The sequence below is a fragment of the Branchiostoma floridae genome, unplaced genomic scaffold (assembly GCF_000003815.2).
Source record: "Branchiostoma floridae strain S238N-H82 unplaced genomic scaffold, Bfl_VNyyK Sc7u5tJ_1578, whole genome shotgun sequence".
In the NCBI taxonomy this organism is placed as follows: Eukaryota; Metazoa; Chordata; class Leptocardii; order Amphioxiformes; family Branchiostomatidae; genus Branchiostoma; species Branchiostoma floridae.
Window position 1 is genome coordinate 687,063 of NW_023365773.1, and position 16,734 is coordinate 703,796.

At 40.4% G+C, this 16,734-nt stretch overlaps 1 protein-coding gene across 1 annotated transcript in view; it reads right to left on the reverse strand.

Moving 5' to 3' along the window:
* LOC118408380 overlaps positions 1-1,928 on the reverse strand; it is a 30,541-nt gene extending 28,613 nt beyond the window's left edge. The window contains exon 1 of the mRNA XM_035809145.1: positions 1,807-1,928. The gene's annotated coding sequence lies outside the window, so the exon portion shown is untranslated. The remainder of the gene's footprint in view (positions 1-1,806) is intronic.
* Between the last annotated feature and the right edge of the window lie 14,806 nt (positions 1,929-16,734).

A 16,734-nucleotide genomic window follows, 5' to 3' on the forward strand; every position in this document is an offset into this window, starting at 1 on the left:
TTTTGATTCTGCATAATTTGTAATCAGATCAAAATCAACATAAAACATAATTGGTAGGTCGGTGAATTTCATGTTATGCGCTAGGAACTTTTCACTTTGCCAAAATACATAAAGGAATATCAAGAATTGTGTGTAATTTGTGATGCACTATCCCCCATAGAGACCCTCACTATAACTATGACATGGTTTCCAAAGTGTGAGGTACCCTCTGGTACTAAGAAATGGTTTCTATGAAAGAAGGGGGTTGCCCTTTATACCAAAAATACGACGGAAAAATCAGATATCAATTTAGATCAAATCTTTGACTTTTTACAGAACATTGTCCAGTACATTTTGGCCATACAAATGACACATAAACAAGGAAAATGGAAAGTTGTATATGATACAACGCATGTCAATCCATACAACAATTCTACTCTATTTCAAAAGTAATTGAGTGCAGGGTGAAAATATACACTTGTACTGTCTTTGGTAGCTCTTAGGCACTGTCTTATGTTTTCATTCCATCCACTGGGGAGAATTCTAGTATACACATGTGTACAGTGTATTATGCACTAAAGGTGAAAGTAAAAGTAAAAATGCACATAAAAATATCTGGGACATTCAATTATATGATAGACTTTCTCCACCTGTTCTAGGCACATTGAACAAATTGATTTGATCAGAGTAAATTTTCCAAGGTCATCCTGTTCTTTACAATTTTTGACAGGGCCTACAGGACTTTAAACATGAAACATCATAGAAGTTTTGTGAAATAGCACAGCTGACAAAATTGTTCGAAACATGTCAGACATAAGGCAACTTAAATATTAATTCCATTGCTCCTAGAAATTAACCAGGGGTTATTTCTTTGGGGAGCCAGACGTTGTCATGTTTTACTTTCACTTTCACTGTGAAAGTTCCAAAGTCTGTCTTTGAAAATAAGACATGTCAGATAGCGTTCTAATGGAGGCAATACCTCGAATCAACGTCGGTTAATGAAGAAATGCGAACTTACAGAAGGAGATTCAACATTTTGACACCAAGGCACTGATCAAGTAATACCCTGACAGTAAAACGTCCCTGACAAGTGCACATAAACATAACACACTTGTTTAGAGGGACTTGGCTAAAATCACTTGATTGATCATGAAACACAACAGAAACGTTGCCACAAACAACATCTTTACAATTAAGCTTAAGGGTTGTCTTTTACACTATCACAATCGGATGGCAACCTGTCTAGTCACCGTTTACTTCAAAATAAAGCAGAGACATTGTCGTCGGGAACAGATCAGTGTAGTCTTAATTGTTTATCACAAGATGAATTGGGAATTATATTTTCCAATCAATGAGTTGTCCGATAACGTAAATATCCCTTACACGTTAGCTAAAGTAGAACAATTGGAATCTTGTGGTGATTTAGAAACGATGAAGAGTTCTTAATGATCTAACCGTTTTAACTTTTACAGGAGGAAGTGGGCAATATGGCCGCCATTATTGCGACACGGAAACTTAAGGTAACTAACAATGGCGATGGTCTGTGGCAGGGTGGAGTCGAGGAATGTCTGAAGTCTGCCTTTAAGGTAAGAAGGACCTGATTAATACTCTTGTTGTATGATGTATAAGACGCTTAAGTAATAATTTCCAGTATCTGCTGACGTCGGACTTGGGAGCGTGAGAGAACACTGGGACGTCGGTATAGATGTGTCAGACTAGAGGAAAGGCGCCATTTTGGGGGTGCCAACGTAAGTCTAGCTGAACTGACAAAATACTGATTAAAACTAGACTAAACTTGTCTGCTGTAGTAAAGAAAGGTCAACTTACGTCAAAGCAGGAAAATTGGCCGTGTTCCACGGTACAGTCAAAGCACTTTTAGTTGTAGCACTACCGACAATGTTGAAGAATTATCGAAAACGTCACAGGCAAGTCCCCGGATGTACACGTGATCTTTGTGCTCTTACCTGTCTAACGTAAATAGCGGAGAGTAATCAGATAAGTTGCCCCAATGTCATTGACAACATGATCTGCAAACAGGGACAACTCTTAAATATAGCAAGAAGTACCATCATTAACTCATTTCACACCGTACCCACTACATTGTCTGTGCTGTATCATAGTGCTTAAAAAGTCGGATTTCAGTCACGTAACCCGATCTGATCCGTCCATGGCATCCGCCATATTTGAGTCCCTCCGGCTGTAAACAAAGCGCGCACGTCTTACCTGTCTGTTCTCAGCCGCACTTATAAATCAAACCTCGCCACTAGAACGGCGCTCTCGCCGCGATCTCTCTGCGACCTCAAATTCTGACAAAGCGTTCAATGAATTGTACAGATAAAAAAAGATAATTTGACATTTTGTGTGTTTTGTTGTCTTTTCAGTCACAGTACTACACTTTGTATGATATGCTTAGTAATCGAAGACAAGGTCACACACATCCGGTTTATAAGCGCGGTCGCCGCCTCAGAATTGAACACCTAACAACCAATTCATTTGGGTGTATTCTGTGTTTTAAAGCGGCGTAATTTGAGCCATGGCACAAGACACAAGACAAGACTACCCAAAGTGAGTATTAGTAACTTATAGGACGGTGGGTTGTTCACATTGCTTTTCAATAAGATCAGGTTTTGCTCCTGCACAAACATCTGATCCAAGGTCACTTCACGGTTCACGGTAAACACAATGCAAGGCAGCTTACACATGCCAGAGTGCAAACACGCAGCCAGACTGACTAAACAAAACATAGATGGACCATGTGACCAGTCTTATATTTATAAGACAAATAGCAACGTTCTCGCTTAACTGATGAACGGGTCTTCCCTACGAAGTTCCTGAAAACCTTGTCCCCAACTGTTTACTCTTTACCAAACTTAGTGCTGCCTTTTATCGAGGGGACACAGGATAGTTTGGTCATGGTGGTTCTCATGGAGCGACAACGTGCAAAAAGTTGTGCAATCTTTGAAAAATTCGTAGGGAGTATAACCAATAGTAGGGAGTTGTTACAAAAAAATCTTATAACTCATACACATTTAGCCATATTTCCTTCTTGCAGCTGGTCGGTCCCGCTACAAGTCCCTTTAACTATGATATTGTTTCCAGAGGATTGAGGGATTCATTGAGTAGTCATCCTCTGGTACGATGAAATGGTTTCTATGAAAGAAGGGGGGGGGGGGCTTTATACCAACAATACGATGGGAAAAGCAGATATCAATTTAGATCAAAACTTGACTCTTTACAGAACATGTCCAGTGAATTTTTTGTTGGACAGATGGACTTATATAACATGGACTTATTGTCCATAAACAAGGAAAATGAAAACATTTGTATATGATACAACGCATGTCGATCCATACAACAATTCTACTCTATTTCTCTAGTTAGGACTGGAGTGCACGGCGAAACTATACGTTGGTTTTGTCTTTGGTGGCATTTCTAACTCTTAGGCACTGTCCTATGTTCATTATGCAGGATTATCAAATAGTTACATCAACTAATTTCATCCATTGTGGAGAACTCTAGTATAGATCATTGTAGTGTATACTGTATTATGCACTAAAAGTGAAAGTGAAAATACACATAATATTTGTCACATTCAGTTCAATTATAAACATCCTCCACCTGTTCTAGGTGAATTGAACAAAATCATTTGATCACAGGAAAATGTTCAAAATCTTCCTGATTCTATACTCCATTTTGGACAGAAACTACAAGTAAGGTAGATCCACAGGGTTTTAAAATGAAAGGTCATGGAAGTTTGTGTGAAATAGCACAGCTGGCAAAGTTTGAAAGACAAAAAATGAGAAATATCTGACATAAGGAAAGTTTAATCAGTTCAATTTCTCCTTGAGATTTACTAAGGATTATATCTATGACACAACTAGGAATTATATCTAATCTGTGAGGGGCCCGGGTCAGAAGTTGTTATGTTTTGTTAGTTACTTTCCCATTCCCTTTCCTTTTGAATGTCCCAAAATCTCTCCTTATGATATGCACCTTACAAGCGCACAGTTCTAAAGATGGACTTTAGCTAAATTCGCTAAGGAGTGTGCAGTTCCAAATGAAGGTGGCTAGCTTATGATACTACCTTATCCCACCGTAGGATCTGCTTGGAGATTACAGGTATTCAGGCTACACTCACGATGACGTGGTTTCTACGGGCGTTGTTTGTTTACCCACTGTCGGGGGCCTGCATGCCCTTTGTCCGTTAAGCATAATCGTCTGCATTTGGTTCTGCATAATTTGTAACCAAATCAAAATCAACATAAAGCATAATTGGTGGGTCGGTGAATTTCATGTTATGCGCTAGGATCTTTTTTGTTTACCAAAATGCATCAGGAGTCTCGAGGATTGTGTGTGATTTGTGATGCACTATCCCCTATAGAGACCCTCACTATAACTATAACATGGTTTCCAAAGTGTGAGGTCACCCTCTGGTACTAAGAAATGGTTCTATGAAAGAAGGGGGTTTTACCCTTCATACCAACAATACAACGGAAAAAGCAGATCAAATCTTCGACTCTTTACAGAACATGTCCAGTACATTTTGTCCACACAGATGGCACATAAACAAGGAAAATGGAAGTTGTATATGATACAACGCATGTCAATCCATACAACAATTCTACTCTATTTCAGAAGTAATTGAGTGCAGGGTGAAACTATACACTTGTACTGTTTTTGGTAGCATTTCTAACTCTTAGGCACTGTCTTATGTTTTCATTCCATCCACTGGGGAGAATTCTAGTATACACATGTGTATAGTGTATTATGCACTAAAGGTGAAAGTAAAAGTAAAAATGCACATAAAATATATGCGACATTCAATTATATGAAAGGTACATTGAACAAATTTATTTGATCAGAGGAAATTTTCCAAGGTCAACCTGTTCTATACACTTTTCGAAAGGACCTACAAGAAAGGTAGACCTACAGGACTTTAAACATGAAACATCATAGAAGTTTGAGTGAAGTAGCACAGCTGACAAAGGTGTTAAAAACACAAAACAGAAAAATCTTAGACATGAGGCAATTTAGATATCAATTTAATTGCCCCTATAAATTATATCTTTGAGGGACCTGGCGTTGACATGTTTTACTTTCACTTTCAGATAACCTTCTAATGGAGGCTTGGATAAACATACCTCAAATCAATTGACGACGGTCAATGAAGAAATGTGAAAGTAAGACCGAGATTCAACATTTTGACACCAAATACACTGATCAAGTAATACCCACAGTAAAACTTCCCTGACAAGTGCACATAACTGAAGAACTCTCTTGTTTAGAGGGACTTGGCTAAAATTGCTCGAATGAAACACAACCGAAATGTTGCTACAAACCACATCTTTACAAGTTTATTCAGGTTTGTCTTTTACACTATAACAATGGAATGGCAAATTGTCTATTCACTATTTACTTCAGAATAAAGCAGAGACATCGTCGTCAGGACCAGACAAATTAATACAACGATCATGACATGACTTAACACAATATGAGTTAAAACTGATTTTTTTTGGCTTCACTCGATGAGAGATAATAACCCAAATAACCATTACACGTTAGCGAAGAAGAACAACTGGAATCTTGTGGAGATTTTGACATCAGGAAGAGTTCTTCATGATCTAACCATTTTACCAGAGAAAGTGTCCAATATGGCTGCCATAATTGCGACACGCAAACTGCAACAACAATGGGGAACAACCTGAGGGTGGGGTCGAGGAATGTCTAAAATCTGCCTTGAGGGTAGGAAGGGATTGAAGTATAATCTAAGGGTATGAAAAATAACGATAACAGCCGTAATTTCCAGGCAAAGATCTGCTAACGTCGGAAAGGCCTTAACTTAAAACTGCGTGATCGTTTTAAGAAGTCAGAATACTAGTAGATACTGCCATATAAAAGTCGTTATTTCCGGGGTGCCGAGGCAGGCCTGGCTGAAATGATAAAACACTAGTACTGACTAGCATACAACTTTTCCACCCTTAGGTAATCATAAGGAATGTCAACTTACGTTTAAGCCTGAACACCGGCCGTGATGACTGCACAGAGAGTACCCAATGTAACGTTACAGCCATTTGAAGCACCACTTGTATTACTAGGAGAATTAACGACAACGTCACAGGCAGGTCCCCGGATGTAACGTTACACGTGACCTTTGTGCTCAGGCTTACCTGTCCAACGTAAACAACGGGGAGTAATCAGATAATTTGACCCAATGACAACGTCGTCTGCAAATAGGATCAATTCTTAATTTTTAAATATAACATGCTGTATCCTCATAAACTTCTTTCACGACGTTTTCACTACATTGTATCTGCCGTAGTCGCTAGATACTAACGTCTTACCCGTCCGATCTCAGCCCCAGTTCACAACTTGTTGTACACCTTGTCCACTAGGCGCTGTTGCCGCGCTCTCTCTACGACCTTTAAATTTGACAGATCGCTCAACAAATTGCATAAAAAACAAATGCCTTACGCATCGTATGTCTTTTTTTTTCTGTCAAACTTTTACATGTTGTATAATATACTCAATATGAAATAGAAAGGTTACCGTTTTAGTCTCAGTGAGAGCGCTGAGCGATCGCCTCCTCTGAACTGCCAACTAATGAATCGGACATTGATGTCTGTGTCCTTTTCCGTATTTTCAAGCGGCGTATCTTTTGTGCCATGTCACAAAGGAAGACTGCCTAATAACTTATAAGACAGTAAATTGTTGACATTGCTTTTCAATGAGATCAGGTTATGCTCCCTCACAAACATCTGATCCAAGGTCACTGTACGGTTCACGGTAAACACAATGCAAGAAGGCCTCCCCAGAGTCATGGAGGTGCAAATACGTAGCCAGCCTGACTGTAGTCTCTACTACACTCACTACACTGGCTATAGGGAGAATGGTTCGACTTTTATAGGGTTTTATTTTGCCGTCGGGGAAATGTTTACATTAGTCTGGACTGACTCTCCTGGTCAATTATTCCCCTTTTTGTCGATTTCAGAACGTCTTATTTCGAACGTTTTCATGCACGTTTAGATTTTTTTTATAAACTGGCCATTGATTTAAACTGACTACTGATGTGGACAGGTGCGTCATGAAAACTATCGTAAGGTGGTGGGGAACGCAGCTCGCACTAGTTAAACTAAACTACAAGCCATAAGACAATGCGCTGCGTCTGCGACTTCTGTAAATGTTCATCCATAGGCGCCCCCAAACATATCTACGAAACTAAAGAAAGGGTCAACTTACGGTGTTGGTCCGTTCGTTGCTTTTGCCCATACGTAAGGCTCCTTACAGTTACAGGTGCTGCGCCATTTTGTTTATGCCCCCGTGTGGAAAGTCACCACCACTGGCTCAGTTGGCCTGACCGAGGTGAACGACGACCAGCCAGCAAACAAAACGTTTACATTTGGGCAGCGGATCGTTTCTTAGGTATCGCCGTGACATAGTATCAATATGGTTTAGTGATTACGTCACCCCAAGGTTTGAAGTACTGTTTATGTTGTGTCTGTGTGCGTGTGGACCTACCGGCAAAGCTGTAAAGGTAAAGGGGTGAAGTCTGCCATCTCTAATCACATTGTTTGATCAGGAAGAAAGGGGTAGGCAGAAGACAAATGCGACAATGTTCTTTGTTTGCTTGCCATCTACAGATCATGCCTAAATGATGTAAGGCGTGTGCATCACGTAACAGTGTAATATGCCCTTGGGTGCCAGGGAGAACGGCTTGATAGAGTTAGAAAGTAAAAAAAAAGTACTCTGACTTCTGCAACAAGGAACAAGTTAAACTGTATTTTGGACTGATCAGCTCCAGTCTTTGTCAAGGAATGTACTTTGAACCTTAATTCCTTTTGACTGCTTATTAATAACTGCACGTTTTACGGCAGATTCTTGACTGATCAAAAAAGGTGGTAACGTCGCCATACATTGTAGTAGTGCTCTTCTGTGAAAGTGGTGGATAGACAAAAGTTAGATACTAGTCTTTACTACCAATAAAATAACGCAAAAGATATACATATACCTTCAAAATATTTATTCGATTTCCGTTACATCTTTAATTGTGATGTAGTTTTGTACACTTTATCAACAGCACAAGCGAAACAAAAGCTTCTTATAGAATTTGTCTCTCTGACAGAATCACACAATGTGTTTTGCCAAAATCTCGAGTAATTTAATGAAGGAAGTGTATATAAATTAACTATACAACAGATATATACAACACAGAAGCAATATAAGATACATAAATACATTCTATTGTAGTAAACTACTAGTATTAACAATGTTTCATCCTTGATAGCAATTTCAAACTATACAAAAGTTACAAGTTATGCTGTATTTTTGCTAACATCAAGATCACGTGGTTGTCATACTTACAAGGATCTTGCACCCACTAGGCATGGATCTTACTTAACATGTGCAAAAAGGTAAACTTTACAGAAAAAAAATACGGCAGTTGAAATTTCTTCAGTGTCAAAGACATTTCAAAAGAGTTCTTGTTCCGGGATCCCCTACCTTGTGTGGTACATTCATGAAACAGGTTAGTTTAGACATGAAACGAAAAACAGATAGATTTTTGTCGGTTGGGATGTTACACTGGCTTAAACCATTAATCAGATGGACTCAAGCCCTGATTATTAATCAACTCCCGTACATGTGTTTTGCATGCATTACAGTGCGGATAACATATGGGAAAAATTGATGTTAGGATGACTAGATAATTGATAACTCTAGAGTATGTGCGTATTGAGGTTGATATTACAGAAATGGTGCAAGCTGCAAGCTGTAAAATCTACATCTGTTTAGACAGACAGGTTTAACATACCATCGAAATGAACTACACCTAGTCGTCACTTATTTCTTTTTAGACTAAAATGAAGGTGAAAATTAAATTCATGATTGAATGCTTGCCGTTTGTAGACATATTTAATGCTGATAAGGCAGTTGTACATGACATGACAAGAAGAAAGGCCGTGTTATGATAGCATGGAAATGTCAAACTTTTACATCGATCGTTACTATTATAGTCTAATTTTAGTCCACTGGTTATCATGATTAGCTTTAAGGGATTGGAAATTGGACAATAGCATATTAGACGCTTTTGTTACCAGGTGCGTGTGGAATGCTTGCATGGCGAGGAGAACGGATTGGGGCTTCCTAGATCCAGCACAGCGAAGACTGGTTTGTGGTCGATGACAACATTCGGTGCAACCTCGCTCTCCTCTGCCCTGTCCCTGCCCTGTGCTGTGTTGATACTTCCTGTATCTAAGAATAACTGATCAGCATGTAGGATATTGATTAAGTCCGAGGTAAAGATGAAGTAGTCAGCTGTTGTTGATGGTTCATATGAAGCGGCGATGGTTAGTCCGGGGTAACTTTCCAACTTCTCGCATGCCTTTGTGATACTAAAATTGAAATCCCCACCAACAACACAAGCTTTTGGGCCGTTCTTGTCTTTTGTATACGTCATGGTAAGAAATTCAAGTAGGTCTCGTAATACCAGCTGCTTTTCTGCATCAGCACACGTAAGTGGTCCGTGCCAGGAGATAGCAATGAAGTCGGACACATTTGGAGTCTTCTCCTGTGCTAGGTTGTTGTCTGCTGTCTCAGGTTGGTCCACGAGTGTGACTGCACAAATACAAAGCCGCCCGCGATGTTGCATTAGATTTGGATACTTGTCTCCTATCAGCCTGTAGGAGTCTAAGCGTTTCACTTCAAACAGCTCACTATTCCAGATGACTCCGGCTTCATTCTTAACTCCTGTGTAGTAAAACTTCTCCCCGAGCTTTAGCTCCTTTTCAGGGTGATTCCACGGACACTCTTGTACAAACACGATTGAGTCGTGCGTCTGTTCATGAAGTTTACCGAGAAGAAGTTTACTAAGTCGAAGTTGCGTTAGTTTTTCATTCATTGCATTCTCGCAAATTTAGAAAATATCAGTTATAAGGTACCACTATATGGAAAGACTATCTATACCTTTGCCTGGATCATCGAGCAGCAGCTTACCATCAGTCCTGCCTGTATCCACATCCTCATCTGGCTTCTCTTTTGCAGCATCACCATCTACTTCTGTCATAAACAGCTGACCGGAATCTGCTGCGTCTACAAAAAAGAACATACAAGCAGGACATATGGAAATCAGCACGTATATATCAAAGTAGTCTTACACCTGTTAGCATGAATGTAGAATTATATTTACATCGGCAGGATTGATTGCAATAGAAATTGTGTAGGATCTTTCTGAAATACTCACTCAATAAAGAGAAAATTGCAATGGATCCAAGTAGAAGATGTGCTTTACCTGCAACTTCATGTATCCCAGCGTCCCTCAGTGCCTGCACCAGCTGTTCCAGGCTGACGTCACCAAGGTTCCTCTCCATCCAATCCCGGATCAGCTGGTGAGGACGGAGGGAGGGGGGCAGTCTGGCTGTCAGGTCCCGGATGTAGTCAGTGTTGAAGCCGAGATATAAAGCTAGCCGCTCCCACATGGAACGCAGACGGTCAGCAATGGCGGCAAACTGTCTGTCTTGCTCTGTAAATAAAGGACAGCAGGTAAGGGTATATACAAGTGAAACGATCATCATTTCTAAAGATCATAACAGTTGTCAACTTTGTCTGCTAATTATTTGTGTAATATCATTACTTCTGCTCCACCGTCTATGAACATGAGGCTGTCTGCAATATGATGCCCGTAACAGTATAAATGTATCACACACATTTGTATGTATTCAATAGAACTGAAAATTAATCATTACCTGATTCCTCCTTCACCTTCAGTCCAGGAGTGTCCATTTCTTCAAAAGTTGATAAACAGAAAAATTATGATAACCATGTATGACAGGTATTTGTGACTACCTATCGGTAATGTTTGCTTTAGTAAATGTAGGCACAAATGAGTTTTTAAAGCTTCTAAGGCAAAGTCATGGACACTGTATTTTTTCAACACTTACCTGATTTCATGTGTCTCTGTTGATATTCGTCTGTTTTCACAAGGACGTCAGGTTCTGCTTTGACGCCGAGGCCCACGTTTTGCACGTCTTCCTTTGAAACTATGTTAATTTGTTCCGTTTTAGGACCAGGAGGCTGATCCGATGCTGAAACATCAGCGGCTGCTTTGCTATCCTGTATTTCTGTCGAGTAGCTGCAGGATGGAAGTTCTTGTGGTGGTTCCATCTTTACAGGAGACAGAGGCTCCTGTTTGATGGAGACTGGAAACTCGTCCGCTGAACTGTCCACCTGACTTCTGCCTGTAGGACCTTTTGGCTCTTCTATAACAAAAATGGAAAGGTGGTTAGAAATGGCATGTATAAGAAGCATTAATGCCAATTGCGAAAAAAAATTGTTTGCCAGACGGTATTCATTGGACTGAAATTTTGTTTTATAAATAATCTTACCTTCATCAGATAGACTGTCTTCCTGACATTCCCCATCCGCTCCCAGCAGTGTGACGTGTACGTACAGATCCTCCCCTTCTGCTGCCCTCATGTCGTCTGTGATCAGTTCCCGGGTCAGGGTTTCTGACAAACGTCCGTCTCTGTAAGCAGCCAAAAACGTCCGATAGCAGGACATGTCGTCGAAGCCAAGGTAGCAGAGCAGACAGCTACGCGTTATCCTATTAATGATTGCTTGGTATTGCGCAAAGCACTGAAGGAGTCTATTGTATGTGGGTAAATCACTTAATACTGCACTCGTAAACGCTGCCTCATGGGCTTTATCAACAATCTGAGTAGCTGAATTTTTTAGTCGTAATTTTGCACTTAATTTAGGTTGTTGTCCTTTCGACTCATTGACTGGTTCGTCGTTTCCAAGCATCATCTCTGCATGGTTTCGGAAGAGCCCAACTGCCTCTTCAAAGTTGTCCAGTTTTGTTACGATTTCTGGACGGAAAACGTATTTGCTTTTTTCCAACAAGGAAACACGGATATTGCTTTCCCTGTCTGTTTCGTCTTGAGGAATTTCGGTGTCTTCCAAAGGCGTCCCTGTAAATACATCATATACAACAATCATAATAAGTCAGCAGTACTGTCTACTAGCACGGAACACATGTACATGTCTGTTGCATCGTGAAACAGATTGCTTCATAAACTAGAAACCTGAGTACAAAAATGTTTGCTGTTTTCTCTTTTACAACCCAGGTAGAGGCAATCTTGTGATGGTAAGCAGGTCATTGAAATTTCGTGTGTTAAATTCACAACATATTTAGCTTTTGGTTTTGTTTGTTTTGCCTACGCGGTAGACCACCCGATGGCGTAACACATCAGGTTTGTACTGAACAGTAAAAGCTGCACATCCGGTTAGATTCATTTGAACCGCTCACGTCGGAAAGGACCTCTCCTTTTTTTAAAGGGGGGTGGGTTCTTTAACGTACACGAGGTCTGGCTCCCCCCAAACACGGGACCTTGATTTAACGTCCTATCCGAGGGACGGCCCTGACCAAAGCTAGGTACTAAATTTCACATAAGCGAAGTAACTTAGGAAAGTCGTGTAAAGTTTCTTTCCCAATGGCACACGATCGGTAGTACATCAACGGATTCGAACCCAGAACCTCTGGGTTATGAATCAAACACCCTGTCGATTGCACACACGACCCCATTTTTGGAAACGTTTGCATTGTGGTATATAATGTGAGATACAAAGCACGCGCTGTGTTGCGCCATCTCTATTATGACTGTTTGAATGAACTTTTACCTTTTATGCTCGATTCACCATCCTCACACTCCGCTCTCGCTTTCTTCTCTATAGGGTTTTGTTCCAGATGATGTTCACCCCTTTTACGTTTGCTTGTTGATGGCTGTGATCCCAGTAACTCTATGGCCAGGAAATATAAAATGTATGTAGTCAATTGTACCATTGTTTTATCCCTGCTACATAATTTAGCCTGCCCTGCAGCTGTGGTTTCTTTTCCAACGCTCTGAAATAAACGCATTGACATATACTCTACATATAAGGTCATTTACAAACTGTGTGAAGGACTGGCAAGACTTAATTGGTTGTTACTTGTTGTCTGATATCTATAAAGCGTTGAAACGGGAGGTACAGGTTTCTTTTGCCCAAGTGAACAAAAATTATCTTTAACCAATAAAGGTTGAAATAGGGATAGTTCATTTGCCATCATTGGAGGTGGTGCAATCGATTACATTATGTGCTTAGAATAGGATAAAACATGAAGAGAGGCAATCCGTTGGGGTTATTTATACTACAGGAAAAATAAAAAAAAAAGATGAAAGTTGAATCTCTACTTCTGGATAAATCAAATTTACTTCAGACGTTTCAAACGACCTCCGTCGTTCTTCTTCAGTGAAATAAAAATAAAAGTTTACAACACTGAGGAATAAAGAATACTTCTTACGTTCTAAATAAACAAAAAAGGTAACGGCTAAGGTGTTCTAAAGTAAACATGGTAGGTAACTACAGAGGTGTTCTAAACAGTGTTCTAAATAAACAAAAAGGTAACTGACAAAGGTTCTTAGATACATTCTTTATTCCTCAGTGTTGTAAACTTTTATTTTTATTTCACTGAAGAAGAACGACGGAGGTCGTTTGAAACGTCTGAAGTAAATTTGATTTATCCAGAAGTAGAGATTCAACTTTCATCTTTTCATTATATTCCTGGATGTATAATCTTCACAAACGTACAGGAAAAATAACATCAACTGCGAGAAGTGCACCCTACCTGGATGTTCCTTGTCACTCTGGAGACTTGAGGGTGGTGCAGTGCTTGTTGCTCGTTGCTCCAACATCTCAGTAATACAGTCTATACCTTTCTGCAACCTCTCTTGCCCTTCTGCAAGATTTTTACCTTGATCCAAAACAAGGTCTTTCAACTCATTATCCCTTTTATGCAGCTCTTCCAGCTCGCTGAGATACCGTGCTTCCTGCTCGCCGGGATCAATACTTGCAGTAAGTTTCTCAGAAATCCTCGCCTCATCTCCCCCAAGGGCGATGAGGATTTTACTCAACTCCTGCCATAGTTTATTGAAGTCCTCTGGAGGCACCACTGTTTGTGAAATATGTGCGTAATGTTCATTCCTATATGTTTTAAGTTGATGTCTTTCACGTTTGTATGCTTTTAGACTAAATTCATTGAATAGCAGTTCTAACAGTGTGATGTCAAACCCGTGCGCACTGTCAACTGCCTTGCCTTTTGGGTACAATTTTTTCCTTTGATTTTCACACAAGTAAGGTAATCTCCGAAGATAACTTTCATGTTTCTGTAGCTGCTTGCGAAGACCTCGTCGGGGATTCATTCTGCTGACTTCATTTTCTAATAATTTCCGAAGTAACCGGGTCCCCTCATCGATGAGCAGAGATGCCAGGCGGGCGCCCCTGGCTGTACCCGGGGTGAAGGCTGGATCCGAACCTCCACTGCTGGCCATGGTGGTTGTACGATCGATGACTTGACTATTATTAGCACCTTCAGGAGAGAACACAAAGCACGAACTTTTATACCTACTTTACTTATATAAAAAATAAAGGTTTAAATTGTCATATCAACTGTTTCGTCGGAACTTTTAGAGATTATTTTGCTTAAAGGTGAAGTAATTCAAGGAGTAAACTATGTGTTTTATAGTGCGTCGAACCGTCAAACATCGTTTATCAATGTGGATATCAATGTGGATATAGATTCTCCTAAAGTTTTTTTCAAAAGTGACGTGAGCTCTAATGAGATGACAAAAACTTGTCTTAGGCCTATAGGGTTGAACTACTGTTTATCGGCCACAAGACTAAAGTAAAGATCTAAAATTTTCTTAAGGGTGATGTGAACCATGTGTATGAAGTCAAAGTGCGTGGAGCTACTTCCATAGAGCAGGCAAAAACTTGTAGCAGGGTTAAACTATGTTTATTGGCCACAAAACTAGAGGTTTCAAAATATTCTTGTGGATGACGTGAACTCTGTGTATGCATTCATGGACATAGTGCGTAGAGCTCTGCGGAGCTGTCTTATCGTTCACCCATGTGCTTCTCGAAAGAGAGTGACGTCAACCATGTGTAATTGTGCATGCATTCAAAGTGCGCTGGTCTGGAAAGAATGTGACACTTGGCTGTACAGTACCATTGTCTATTGCTCACACAAAAGCTAATTTAGAGGGCTGGAAATGTTCTTCAAGTGTGACTTGAACCATATGCATGCATTCATGGTGCGCGGTGCTGGCAGGAATCTAATGTAGGGCTGTAATGAGTATTGTCTAATGTTTTTCGTTCACAAGAGCTGCTTCACAGAGGGCTTTTTCTTTCCTGGGGGTGGCGTGAACCACGTGTATGCATTCATGTGTGCGGAGCTGGAAAGGATATGACACATGCACGCGCCTGTATTATTGTCCTCGCGTTCACAAGAGCCACTTTATAATGGAAAGTCATAATGCAGGGCTGTAACATATATAGGCTGTAACATATATATATATATATATTGTCTATTTTTTTTCACTCCACAAGAACTGACTTTTGGAATACCGGATTGATGAGAGACAGATATCACAACAATAAGAATGCTCAATTGTCTTTGAACCACTCTTCTTGGGTCAAAGTTTGACAAGGAATCCCAGTCACCCTATTCTGTCTCCTGTCTCTTCTAAAGATGATGGTATGATTTGGTTGTACAGTCAAACCTGTCTATAGTGGCCACTCAAATGTGGCCACTATAGACAGGTGGCCTCTGTATAGAGGTGGCAACTTGTAGATAAAATACCCAAGGGACCGACAAAAAGTGGCCACTATGGACGCGTGGCCCCTCTGTAGAGGTGGCCCCTAATACAGGTTTGACTGTATTTTGTGCCTTGACTAGTTGTGTTGTGTGTTAGTCTCCATACAGACGTATTAGCTGGATAGTAAATGAGAATAATTTGGCCCAATAGTGACAAATAAGTTACTATGGGTTTTAGGTCAGGCTTTTGCAGTCCCGCGGCCGAGCAGTTCAATCCTATGCCAATTAACTCCTACTAGACTTTTATTCCCAACTTGGCCAAATTCCCCTATTACTATTCGGTCAGACGGGAGTCTGGTAGAGACTATTGTGTGTCTTGGCGTGATGGAGTCGAACTGTGACCCAGTGTTTCAGCGGCGCCTACTTTTGAGGCCCCAAAAAACCTGTCGAGCGACATGCTGGATGTTTGTATCGGTGACCCTCGACCTTCACATTAGACACGCTACGATCACCAATTAATAAAAGTCGCTTAAACATTTTGCAAGGATCCGGCGGTACACATTTGATTTATTTCATTACCACAGCAACTTCGTCAACATAAATAAATGATATTTGGCCATATCAAGTACACAGAAGACACTAAACGCTGTTTTGAAAGCACCGTCGTACTTTATCGGATGACGTCACAAGTACCAGACCTACACAGTGCGTGGGAGTCCCCTTCCCAGGTGCGCTGGGTGTCCGCCATTTTGGGACAGGGTAACTAGCAAATATGACTATTTGTGTACAATTAAAACCAGCTGAAAACCAAAACAATTTTCACAAAAACATAACGAATCGGTAGACACTGTCACTAGACTTGATAAAAACTTGTTCAAAATATACATAACTACCAGTATCTTAAACTCATTTGCGATGATCAAGCAGGTAACGAAAGCTGTAAAAGGTCTAATGTTATCTTACTATTCTTCGACTCGCGGTCAAATTAAGCGAGTACACTTCTCTTTTACATCATGTTGGAAACCTCGTGGTTATATACAGTAGTACAATACGTTTTCCCACCCATATATGGCGTTGTATTGGGCAGAATCGGAGAAGTGAATGACATATCTGATGATACACCTACCTGTGTA